The 11648-nt window shown below is 42.2% G+C and overlaps 1 long non-coding RNA gene across 1 annotated transcript; it reads left to right on the forward strand.

Moving 5' to 3' along the window:
• The first annotated feature begins 4864 nt into the window (after positions 1–4864).
• Positions 4865–7066, forward strand: TTTY15 (Y-linked testis transcript 15). The gene is made up of 2 exons (NR_002709.1): positions 4865–5086; positions 7024–7066. It is a non-coding gene; the product is annotated as a Y-linked testis transcript 15 (long non-coding RNA).
• Positions 7067–11648: the final 4582 nt, after the last annotated feature.

Genomic DNA, 11648 nt, shown 5'->3' on the forward strand with positions numbered 1-11648 from the left:
TGTGCACCAGGATGCCCACGTAATTTGTTTAAAAGAGTTTTGCAGAGAAGGAGTCTCACTGGTCTCAGAATGGTCTTAAACTCTTAGCCTAAAGTGATTCTCCTGCCTCAGCCTCTCAAAGCCCTGGGAGGCCTAGATGTTTTACAGTTTTCATTGCGTATATCCTTGTTAATCTTCTTCTAGTTGCTCTTAATATATTACTAAAAGTAGCATTAGAAATCTCCAACAATTATTGTTGAAGTGCCTATTTCTCAATTCAAGGGGTTCAAATACCACAAACTTGTGTTTTTTACAGCTTTTGTAAATTCGCTTGAATAAATGTTTCTCCACTTGCTGTACACCTTTAGAACTACTTCTAGAGATTTATTTTATTTTATTTTTTGAGAGTCTAACTCTTTTTGCCCAGGCTGGAGTTCAGCAGTGCAATCACTGCTCACACAACCTCTGCCTCCCGGGTTCAAGCTATTCTGGTGCCTCAGCCTCCTGAGTAGCTGGAATTACAGGTGTGTACCACCATGCCCAGCTACTTTTTGTATTTTAGTAGAGACGGGGTTTCACTGGTCTGATCTCGAACTCCTGACTTCAAGTCATCTGCCCACCTTGGCCTCCCAAAGTGCTGGGATTTACAAGTGTGAGCCATCGCGCCCAACCATTATTAATTTTGTTTTTTCATATAACTTTTACCAGTATGGCTGTTTTGCTGGGGATGGAGACTCCTCATGCCACCATTCTGAAAGTCCTTCCTTTCACCTATCTTACAATATGGGTTTAATAGTAAGAGATAAGTATACTTCCCAAGGCTTTCCAGGTAGAACAAGAATGAAGTGGGTCATTTTGATTAAAATGTAATGTAATAGCACTTTTTCTCCTAAAAATACAGAACCAGAAAGTAAGGAAGTAATATTAATGTTAAAGGCAGTAGTTATTGAAGAAAAGTATAAACAAAAGAAATGGGAAAAAGGCTCTGAACTTATAAACTTTAATTTGAAGTGTTTTACTCTGCCATTTAATCTATTATTTTAACTCAGATGTCTTCCCCATTTCTTATGTCATTAATTGAATAGAAAGTGTCAAAATTCGAGACCCATGCTGAATTAAGGTGCTTGATGGGTCGCTCCTTAGAGCACAGGAAGAGAGTTGTTGGTGAGTTCAATTTGGTTGAATATTCCCCTCTGGCAACACTAGTGGAGATGTAACTTTACACACTAAACCATATGAAATTATCAATGTTTATCAATTATCAATATTGGTTGCTTCTGACATACAAACAAACCCTGAAAGTTTATGATTCAAATAAACACAACCACTTTGGGAAACTATTTGACACTATCCATTGAAGATAAGCATATGTATACTTAAAAACTCTAGGAATTCCACTAATAGGCTTAGTACAAACAAGGACATATGTCTACCAAAATACATGGACTATAATTAATGACCCAAATGTCCATCAATAGTAATGAGACAGATATGTTCTGGTATTTTATATATTATAGTACATAAATGAAGCTCTTGGATATAATATTGAGGAAGGAAACCAGAAACAAGTTTACTGCCACATGAATCTTTTTTTTTTTTTTTTTTGAGACGGAATCTAGCTCTGTTGCCAGGCTGGAGTGCAGTGGCACTATCTCGATGCATGGCAAACTCCGCCTCATGAGTTCAAGCGATTCTCCTGCCTCAGCCTCCTGAGTAGCTGGGACTACAGGCGGCTGCCACCACACCCGGCTAATCTTGGTATTTTAATAGAGATGGGCTTTCACCATGTTGGCCAGGATGATCTCAATCCCTTAACCTAGTGATCTGCCCACCTTGGCCTCCCAATGTGCTGGGATTACAGGCGTGAGCCACCATACCCAGCCCACATGAAACTACTTATATAAATCAAAATCAGGTAATGATAGAAGTCAGAAGAGTTAACGGAAGGGGGGTGGTGGGGAGGCAAGGACTAGGAAGATACGTTTCTGACATGTTAGCAGTATTTGTTGGGAGAGACAGACTTCCATCAATCTTGCACTCCTTATATGCCTTCCTGGGTATGCCACAATGCAATATCCTGACAACACTTTATCTATGTTCTTTTTCTTTTTCTTTTTCTTTCTTTTTTTTTTTTTTTTTGAGACAGAGTCTTGCTGTTGCCCAGGCTAGATTGCAACGGCACTATCTTGGCTCACTGCAACCTCTGCCTCCCGAGTTCAAGGGATTCTCCTGCCTCAGCTTCCTGAGTAGCTGAGATTACAGGTGCCCGTCATCTTGCCCGGCTAATTTTTGTATTTTTAGTATTGACAGGGTTTCACCATCTTGGCTAGGCTGGTCTCGAACTCCTGACCTCATGATCCACCTGCCTCAGCTTCCCAAAGTGCTGGGATTACAGATGTGAGTCACCACACCCGGCCTATCTATGTTATTTCTTAGTAACCTAGACAGATAAGGTAATATCATTCTCTACTTTCCAACAGACAAAGAGCAAACTTGCTTATTATGCCTTAGTATAAAAGTAGTAGAATTCCAAGCTGTTCCTTATCTGCAATGCAAGGAACTGCATTGCACTGCTGTCTGACATATAAATATGTGGGCCCCTTTGCATCACTCGTATGTGATTTAGGAAGCACAGGTAGTCTGCAAACATGATGCCCATGCTGCTTGTTCTGTTACAAGTAGTAAAGGCCTTGATACTGCTTGTTCTGCCTTTATAAAGTCTGTGGATCTTAGTCCCAAAATACTGTCTTTGGATCCACTAAATAGTAACAGGTGAATCTTGTAGCTTTTGAGAAAGGTAAAATAAAATCCCAGATCCAACAGAGTTCTCTATTAAAATGGTGGTAGTAACATCGGTAGACCTGTGTATTAGTGTATTATTACACAGTGTATTAGTATTTAGTGAAAATTGGGCTGTGATGTTTATAGGATGTATGTTATACAATAAAATCTTACCAGCAATAAAGAAAAAAATTAGCCTATGTCTGCATTATCTATACCTATCAAGACTTCTTCAAAGGAGAAGTAAAGTTAGTAAGTATAAGGCAGGAATTAAGTTCTAGAGTATCTTTTGATTATGATTATTACATGGGGCACAGATGTAGAGCACAAAGTGGGCTTTGTTAGGGGCTTAGAACACTTGCATTCTATTTTTTTTTTTTTTTTTTTGAGATGGAGTCTTGCTCTTTTCACGTTGGCTGGAGTGCAGTGGCACTGTCTGGGATCCCTGCAACCTCTGCCTCCCTGATTCAGGCAATTCTCCTGCCTCAGCCTCCTGAGTAGCTGGGATTACAGGTGCCTGCTCTGACAGCTGGCTAATTTTTTGTATTTTTAGAACAGACGGGGTTTCGCCATGTTAGCCAGGCTGTTATCAAACTCCTGACCTCAAGCGATCTGCCCATGTCGACCTCCCAAAGTGCTGGGATTACAGGACCGAGACACTGTGCCTGGCCAACACTTGTACTTCTTATCTTTGCTGGCTGATGATCTTGGGCAGTTAACTTATTTTTTCTAAATTTTTTTTATGGAAAACCAAGGATAGCAATACATGTATTAAGAACTTCATAAGATAATAAGTTTTACATGATATCTAATCCTAACAAATCTGCAATTTTGTATGTGTGTGCTAGGTGAGTACAAAAATGGACAAATAATACCAAGAGTCAGTCTGCAACATATAAGAAATATCTTCAATCATGAGCAAGTGGGGCTCATAATGGGAATTCATGACTGATTTAATATGAAATATTAATCGATGTAATATACCATACTAACAGATTAAGGAACAAAGGCGAAATTGCAACTGAATACATCTTGCAGGAGACAACAACTAGGCTTTTCTCCTATTCGTCCAGACAGATGGTCTGGCCCAGGATTCTACAGAAGCAGCTCTTCCAGTCACCCCAGGCAAGGGTCTCAGGATAGGGTAGGTTTACTTGCATGGCACACGATGCGAGAAATGGTGGCCCCTTAAAAGCTGCTCTATGAATTCCCAGGCGCCGCAGCACGGTCTCAGGATCTCAGCATTCAGGCTCACTTTTCTATGTACTGTTCATCCTGAGAAAAACTTGAAAACTGGTGATGTTTTCATGCAGGCTGTTATCGGCCAGAGCAGAGATTAACGATGAAGTAAAAACCAGTAGTGCAAGTGGAACCGTCAGAGCAACATAGTTGGGACAGAAAAGATTAATCCCTTAGCCATAGCACCTCGCCTGGCGTTGACTTCTTTCTTGACTATGCCATACACTCTGCGTCCTACCAGTTAACATCAGATTTGCAGTCTTACTAAACGCCTTTCGTACTCCCACCTGTCCAGTAATCATCTGTTTCCACAAGCAGTTACAGAACTAAAAGCGATTAAGGACAGGAATTCTATAGCAGCCCCTGAAGGGGCAGCGGATAGCCAGTGCCGTCCTGGGCTATTTTTATTGTGTGGCCCTAGCTGCAGCTATCCCAGTGTTGGTGATGAATACGCTTCAGTCGGGACTGAGGTTTCCGTCTAGGGCACCAAGGTGTTGCCAGTTCCGCTGCTTCTGGGTACAGAAAGAGTAGAAAAGGGGAACAAAAGTAGAAACAGCAACCGTTAGCAAAGAGAGGAAGACGTAAATCAGAGCAGGGGAGGCCCTAGGGGCGGGGCTTGGCGGGGGTGGGGTCTTGGAGGGTCGCGAGTCGCGGCGCTGGGGATGGTGGGAGCCTGCGCAGCTGGCTGGGCGGTCTCTTTCTCTCTCTCCTTTTTTTTTTTTTTTTTTTTGGTCAGCCGGGTTCAATGCGCCATATTGAAGAGGACGGGTCTAATAGATCGCTGGAGCCACAATTTAACTGAACCCCGCCCGTTGCGGACTGACTTTGATGCTCTGAGTCCCTCCCTCCTTCACGCCGCTAGCAGGCCCTGATGTAGATTGCCTTTGTCTTACTTGGGACGTTTACCTGAGCGCTTGGTGCTGGTGTCGGGACCGGGAGATAGGAGTGTCTCAGGAGAGACCTGGCCGAAAACCGCGAGAAAGAAAAGTGAAGCCTAGTGAAACTGCCTTTGCAGTGACTCAGGAAAAACTCATCACCTGGAGTCCGTGTAAGCTCGGCGACAGCCCTAGCAGCGAGGCCAAAACAGGTAAAGAGGGCTACTGAATGACAAAGAGGTAGCGGCATCGGTCACCTGTATAAAGAGATGGACGCTTCTTAGGCCAAATCCCGGTATTTGTGAGCAATGTCTCCTCAGGCATGCAGGCCGCAGTCACGACCGCGTGCCTAGAAAGTGTCTAATATCAAAATATTTTACAGATATTTTGTTGTCCGCCATTCCCAGGTGTAGGTCTGAGTCTAGTCTCTATTTCCCACCGTCGGGTGCCTTGATTACGTGGACGTGGCGCCTGTACCGTAAACCACCCGCGCCTCCGAATCACCGACAGACAGATGTGAGATAATGTCGGAGGCTCAGGGGATTCTGAGTATGTGCGTTTCTTCTTTTGCCCTACCGGGCTTGAGACTTCTTATTTCGGAGGACTAGGGGCAGACGCGGGCGGAACTGCTGTGTGTGTATTTTGCACTGTAAGGAGAAGTGGCCGCCTAGCCTCCCACGCCTTCCCTATTTCTCGTAATGCCTAAGGTGAAGTGGGAGGATTAAATCTCTGGTTTCACAGGAAGAACCTCCTGTGAGGGGCCCGGGGCCTCACTCAGAGCCAGGGACTAACCGCTCCTGGTTACAGACCTTGCCCCACGGTCCTTCACTGGCTCGAAACTGGCTCGTTGCACCAAATGCTCTTACCCAGGTGGAGTGATGAGGAACGGAGTTAGGCGTTAGCTGTCCTTAGTCATTAGGCCAGACTTCTTGTCCACCTCCCGCAATCACCCCTCACCATCTGACCTGAGAGTCTGCACCAGGTTTTTGCCCTCTTACAGCCTTATACCTCCTCTTCCTCTCCGCTACTTTGCTAAACGCCAAGACGCAGTACGACGTATTTTAATGAACAATTCGGTTCCGATTTAGTTTCTATCAGATCTCCTTTCTGTTCTCTACAGAAACAACTTGTCTCTGTTAGTAGTTAAACCTGTTTTTGTGATAGCGCATTACGCATAATGTACTTTTTCGGTATCTCAAAATATTAACTTAGACTTATGGAGCAGATATTTTACTAATTTTTATGAAATTTTTTGCAAACTAGAAATTTACACAGGAATTTTAAACGTTTATATTAAGAATGTTATTTATAAAATTTGCGCATGTTTACTTAATTTGTACGCTGCCTGGTGTATCTTACTTGTTCACAAGGTTTCTAAGTTTGAAAGATGTATACGTAACCCTTAACCATTAATGCTGGTTTTTTGTTTTTGTTTTCTTTTTGCGACGGAGTTTCGCTCTTGTTGCCCTGGCAGGAGTGCAGTGGCGCGATCTCGGCTCACCACAACCTCCACCTCGCGGGTTCAAGGGATTCTTATGCCTTAGCCTCCAGAGTACCAGTGATTACAGGAATGCGCCACCACGTCGGGCTAATTTTGTATTTTTAGTAGAAACGTGGTTTCTCCATGTTGGTCAGGCTGGTCTCGAACTGCCGACCTCAGGTGATCTGCCCGCTTCGGTCTCCCAAAGTCCTGGGATTACAGGCGTGAGCCACCGTGCTCAGCCTGGTTTTTGTTTTTGTTTTTGTTTTTTTAAGGGGGGCATTCTCTTACTGGGCAACTCGTTCATCCTCTAAATCCACAAAACAAGATCACTGTTAAGAAGGAAATACAGGTTCTTTCACTACGAAACTTTCAAGACTTCTTTTCTTGGGGTTCATTCTCATTAGTAATTATCCGATAAACTAAGTACCAGATCATAAGATACCACGGTTGTCTAAAACTATACCGTTAAACTTTAAAAATACACACCATAAACTTCTACATTTTTCTTAGTTTGCTGCTTTAATCACTGCCATTTTCGTCTCTGCAAATGCGCAATTGTTTAAAAGTGTAAGGATTTGTTTTTCAATTAGAAAACTCATTGATATGCTTTTAACTTTCTCGCTTCAAATGCTTTTAACTTTCTCGCTTCAAACTTTATTCTTACAGTTTGGGAAGAAAGAAAACCTAAAGTATTTGCCGTTGGTGATTCAAGGGTGAGTTGGGAGTATTTTTTATTTCACTGACTTGAAAATAAGATTGTGGGAATTTTAATTATTTCTTGTTGCCGTTTTCTGTTAACGGTGATTGCGTGAATGTTTACTCTTGTCAATCTTGTCTTGCTGTTACAATATTTCTTTTTGTCGGTTGGCTTTAGTAATATATATGACTGTGGGTCCGGGTGTGGTGGCTCACTCCTATAATCCCAGCACTTTGGGAGGCCCGGGCGGCTGGATTGCCTGAGGTGAGGAGTTCAAGACCAGCCTGGCCAACATGGTGAAACCCCGTCTCTACTAAAAATACAAAAAAAAAAAAAAAAAAAAAAAAATTAGCTTGGCGTCGTGGCGGGTGCTTGTAATCCCAGCTTCTCGGGAGACTGAGGCAGGAGAGTCCTGTGAACCCGGGAGTTGGAGGTTGCTGTGAGCCGAGATCGCGCCACTGCACCCCAACCTGGGCAACAACAGCAAAACTTCGTTTAAAAAAAACAAAATATGTATATATGACTTTTCATCTACACTTGGAGAAAATTTTTATAATGACTACATAATAGCAAAAACATTGTATTTGAGAATCTACGTAATAAAGAAGTGATTTTTAACAGATTTTATTTAACTTATTGAGACCGTAAACCACCCATGCTTCCCAGTCACAGACAGACAGATGTGAGATAATGTAGGAGGCTCAGGGGATTCTGAGTATGGGCATTTATTATTTTTGGGCTTTTGAATGGTTACCGTGGTTTGTCAATGAAAATGGAAAAGAAGGATTTCTTTTCCAGGCCAGGCACAGTGGCTCATTCCTGTCATCTTAGCAATTTGGGAAGCCGAGTCAGGCAGATCACCTGAGGTTAGGAGTTTGAGACCAGCCTGGCCAACATGGCAAAACCCTGTCTCTACTAAAAATACATACATTAGCTGGGCATGGTGTTGGGCGCCTGTGATCCCAGCTACTTGGGAAACTGAGGCAGGAGAACCACTTGAATTCAGGAAGCAGAGGTTGCAGTGAGCCGAGATCTGTGCCATTGCACTCCAGCCTGGCAGACAAAGCTGAGACTCTATCTCAAAAAAAGGAAAAAAAAAAAAAAGGATTTACTATGGGTCTTTTTTTCTTCTCGGATGTTGAAATGCATTTTCCAGTATCTAGCATTACGTATTTTAATGGATATCTTCTAATAGATTTTTTCATCAGATATTTATAAGGCAGCTTACAGTTTTAGAAAGTAGATATTTGTCTCAATTTCAACATTCACTTCCTGGTTTGTTGCACAAATTAACACTTTGTTAGCTTTTTGTTGTTTTATAAGATTCGTTTTTAAACTACAGTAGACAGTTTTGTTTTAGCATTTTGATGTGGAAAACATCCTTTGCTTGAGTTAAAGATAATTATTTCAAATCTATGTTTTTTAAAAAATGTGCATTAAAGGATTGGTAGTCATTTTTGTGCAATAAACGAAATATTTTTTCTTATTGCATAAGTTAGTGTAACAGCTTTATTGAAGTATAATTTACATATTAAATGTTTCTTTTACATATACAACTTACTGGTTTCTAATACATTTACAGAGTTCTGAAACACTTCCAGTTTTAGAACATTTTCATCACTCCAGCACATCCTTGTTCCTTTTCAAGCCATTCCCCACTCATATCCTCAGCTCTTGGTAGTCTGTAATCTTCTATATCTACAGATTTGCCTTTTTTGGATGTTTCACAAAAATTGAATCAAAATATGTAGTCTTTGTATCTCGCATCTTCCACATAGATAATGTTTTTGAGATTTGCGTCTTCCATGTAGATAATGTTTTTGAGATTCATTCATGTTGTAATGTGGATAAATACTGTGTCTTTTTATACTAATGGTATATCATTATATGGGTGCAGTTTACCCGTTTACCAAGTGTACATTTGGTACACTTGTTTGCAGTTTGGGGTTTTTATAAGTGAAGTTGCTAGGAACATTAATGTACACAAGGCTTTATGTGTGAACAATTAGGGTTTTTGTTTCTTTGTTACATTTTAAGGACTTTAAGAAAAATTACAGGGTGGGGCACAGTGGCTCATGCCTGTAATCCTAGCACTTTGGGAGGCCAAGGCAGGTGGATCACCTGAGGTCAGGAGTTCGAGACCAGCCTAGCCAATATGGTGAAACCCCGTGTATACTAAAAATACAAAAAATAACTGGGCGTGGTGGTGTGTGCCCATAGTCCCAGCTACTTGGAGGCTGAGGCAGAATCCCTGGGAGCCAGGAGGCAGAATCCCTTGAACCCAGGAGGCAGAAGTTGTAATGAGCAGAGATCTCACCACTGCACTCCAGCCTGGGCAACAGAGCGAGACACTGTCTCAAAAAAAAGAAAAGAACAATTGTATGTTGGGGAGGTATGTAGTAACAAAATTACTTATTGTATTGTAAGTTTATATTTAACTTAAGCAATTGCCAAATTGTTTTCCAAGGTGTCTGCACCATTTTACATTCAACCAGCTGTTTTGGTATACTCTTTCCATTGGGTGTGCAGTGGTATCTTATTAGTGGTATCTTATTTTGCATTTTCCTAATGGCTAACAAATGTTGAACATCTTCTCATGTGCTCATTTTCTGATTGTGTTTCTTTAGAGAATGTTCACACTTGCCCATTAAAATTTATTGTTTGTTTTAAATTGACCTGTAAAAGCTCTTTGTTTGGCTATGTCTTTTTGTCCTTTCCTTCCTTTTGTTAATGTGTGTGTGTGAGACAGACTCTGCTATCAAGGCTGAAGTGCAATGGCACACTCTCGGCTCACTGTAAACTCCATACCCCAGGCTCAAGTGATCTTCCTACCGGAGCCTTTCGAGTAGCTTGGACTGCTTGCCACCAGGCCCAGCTAATTTTTGTACTTTGTTTTTTTTTTTTTTTGAGACAGAGTCTCTCTCTGTTGCCGAGGCTGGAGTGCAGTTGTGCGATCTCGGCTCACTGCAGCCTCCACCTCCTGGGTTCAAGCAATTCTTCTGCCCCAGCCTCCTGAGTAGCTGGGATTACAGGCATACGCCACCATGCCCAGGTAATTTTTTGTATCTTTAATAGAGATGGGGTTTCACCATGTTGGTGAGACTGGTAATTTTTGTACTTTTTTGTGAAGATGGGGTTTCACCTTGGTGCCGAAGGTGGTCTCAAACTCCTGGGCTCAAATGATTTGCCCGCCTTGGCCTCCCGAAGTGCTGAGATTATAGGTGTGAGCCACTGCGCTGGCATAGATAATATCTTCTGTCAGACATATGATATGCAAATATTTTGTCCTAGTCTGCAGCTTATCTTCACTTTCTTAATGACATATTTTGAAGCACAAAAGCTTTTTGTTTTGTTTTATTGCTTGCGCTTTTTATGTTCTAGCTAGGAAATCTTTTCCTAACTGAAAGTTATTGATGAAGAGTCACACTCCGTAAAATACTTGACGGGATTTATTCTGAGCCAAGTATGAGGGACCAGTGGCCCATGACCCAGCACTCAGGAGACCCTGAGAACATGTGTCCAAGGTGGTCTGGGCACAGCCTAGCTTTATACATTTTACAGAGGCATGAGATATCCATCAAATACATATGTGGAAGATGTACATTGCTTGGGCCCAGAAAGTTGAGACAGCTGAAAGCCGGGGCTCCCAGGTTACTGGTAGAGTTAAAGTTTCTCTGATTGGTAGGTTGACAGTTAAGTTATTACCTAAAGACCTAGAGTCAATAGAAGAGAACGTCTGGGTTATAATGATGAGGGATTGTGAAGACCAAAGTTCTCTTATGCAAGTGAAGCCTCCAGGTAGCAGGCTTCAGAAAAAATAGATTGTAAGATTGTAAATGTTTCTCATCAGAAAAATAGTCTATTGTATTAGTAATTTCAAAAGAGAGGAGCATATAATGAGGTATGTCTGTACTCTTCTCCGCATCACAACCTGAACCAGCCCCCCTCAGGTTAGTCTTGGAATGTCCTTGCCAAAAGGAAGGGTCCATTCAGATGGTTGGGGGGCTTAGAATTTTATTTTTGGTTTACATTCTCCCCCTTTAGGCCAAGATTTGCCAGAGGCAACATCAGTGGCCACCAAATTTTTATTCCATCCCATAAAGTTGGGACAGATGAACCCAGTGTGGCCTGGGTGTCTGGTCTGGGTTCATCTTGTCCCCCTTCGTGGGGACTCACCACCATCCCTCTATTGCCAGGGAACTGACAGTGAAAAGACTTATAGCCAGTTGAATATTTAGACAAAAAAAGAATGGATATAGACACACATTCATTACCCTGAGATTTTTTTTTTTTTTTTTGAGAGAGAGTCTCACTCTATCGCCCAGACTGGAATGCAGTGGGGTGGTCTCAGCTTGGTGCATCCTCTGCCTCCTGGGTTCAAGCGATTCTCCTGCCTCAGCCTCCTGAGTAGCTGGGACTATAGGAGTGTGCTACCACACCCAGCTAATTTTTTGTGTGTTTTGAGTACAGACAGTTTCACCCTGTTGGCCAGTCTGGTGTTAAACCCCTGACCTTGTGGTCTGCCCACCCTGGCCTCACAAAGTGCTGGGATTACAGGTGTGAGCCACTGTGCCGGCCACATTGTTTTTTGTTT

Source organism: Pan troglodytes, chromosome Y (genome assembly GCF_028858775.2).
Source record: "Pan troglodytes isolate AG18354 chromosome Y, NHGRI_mPanTro3-v2.0_pri, whole genome shotgun sequence".
Taxonomy (NCBI): Eukaryota; Metazoa; Chordata; class Mammalia; order Primates; family Hominidae; genus Pan; species Pan troglodytes.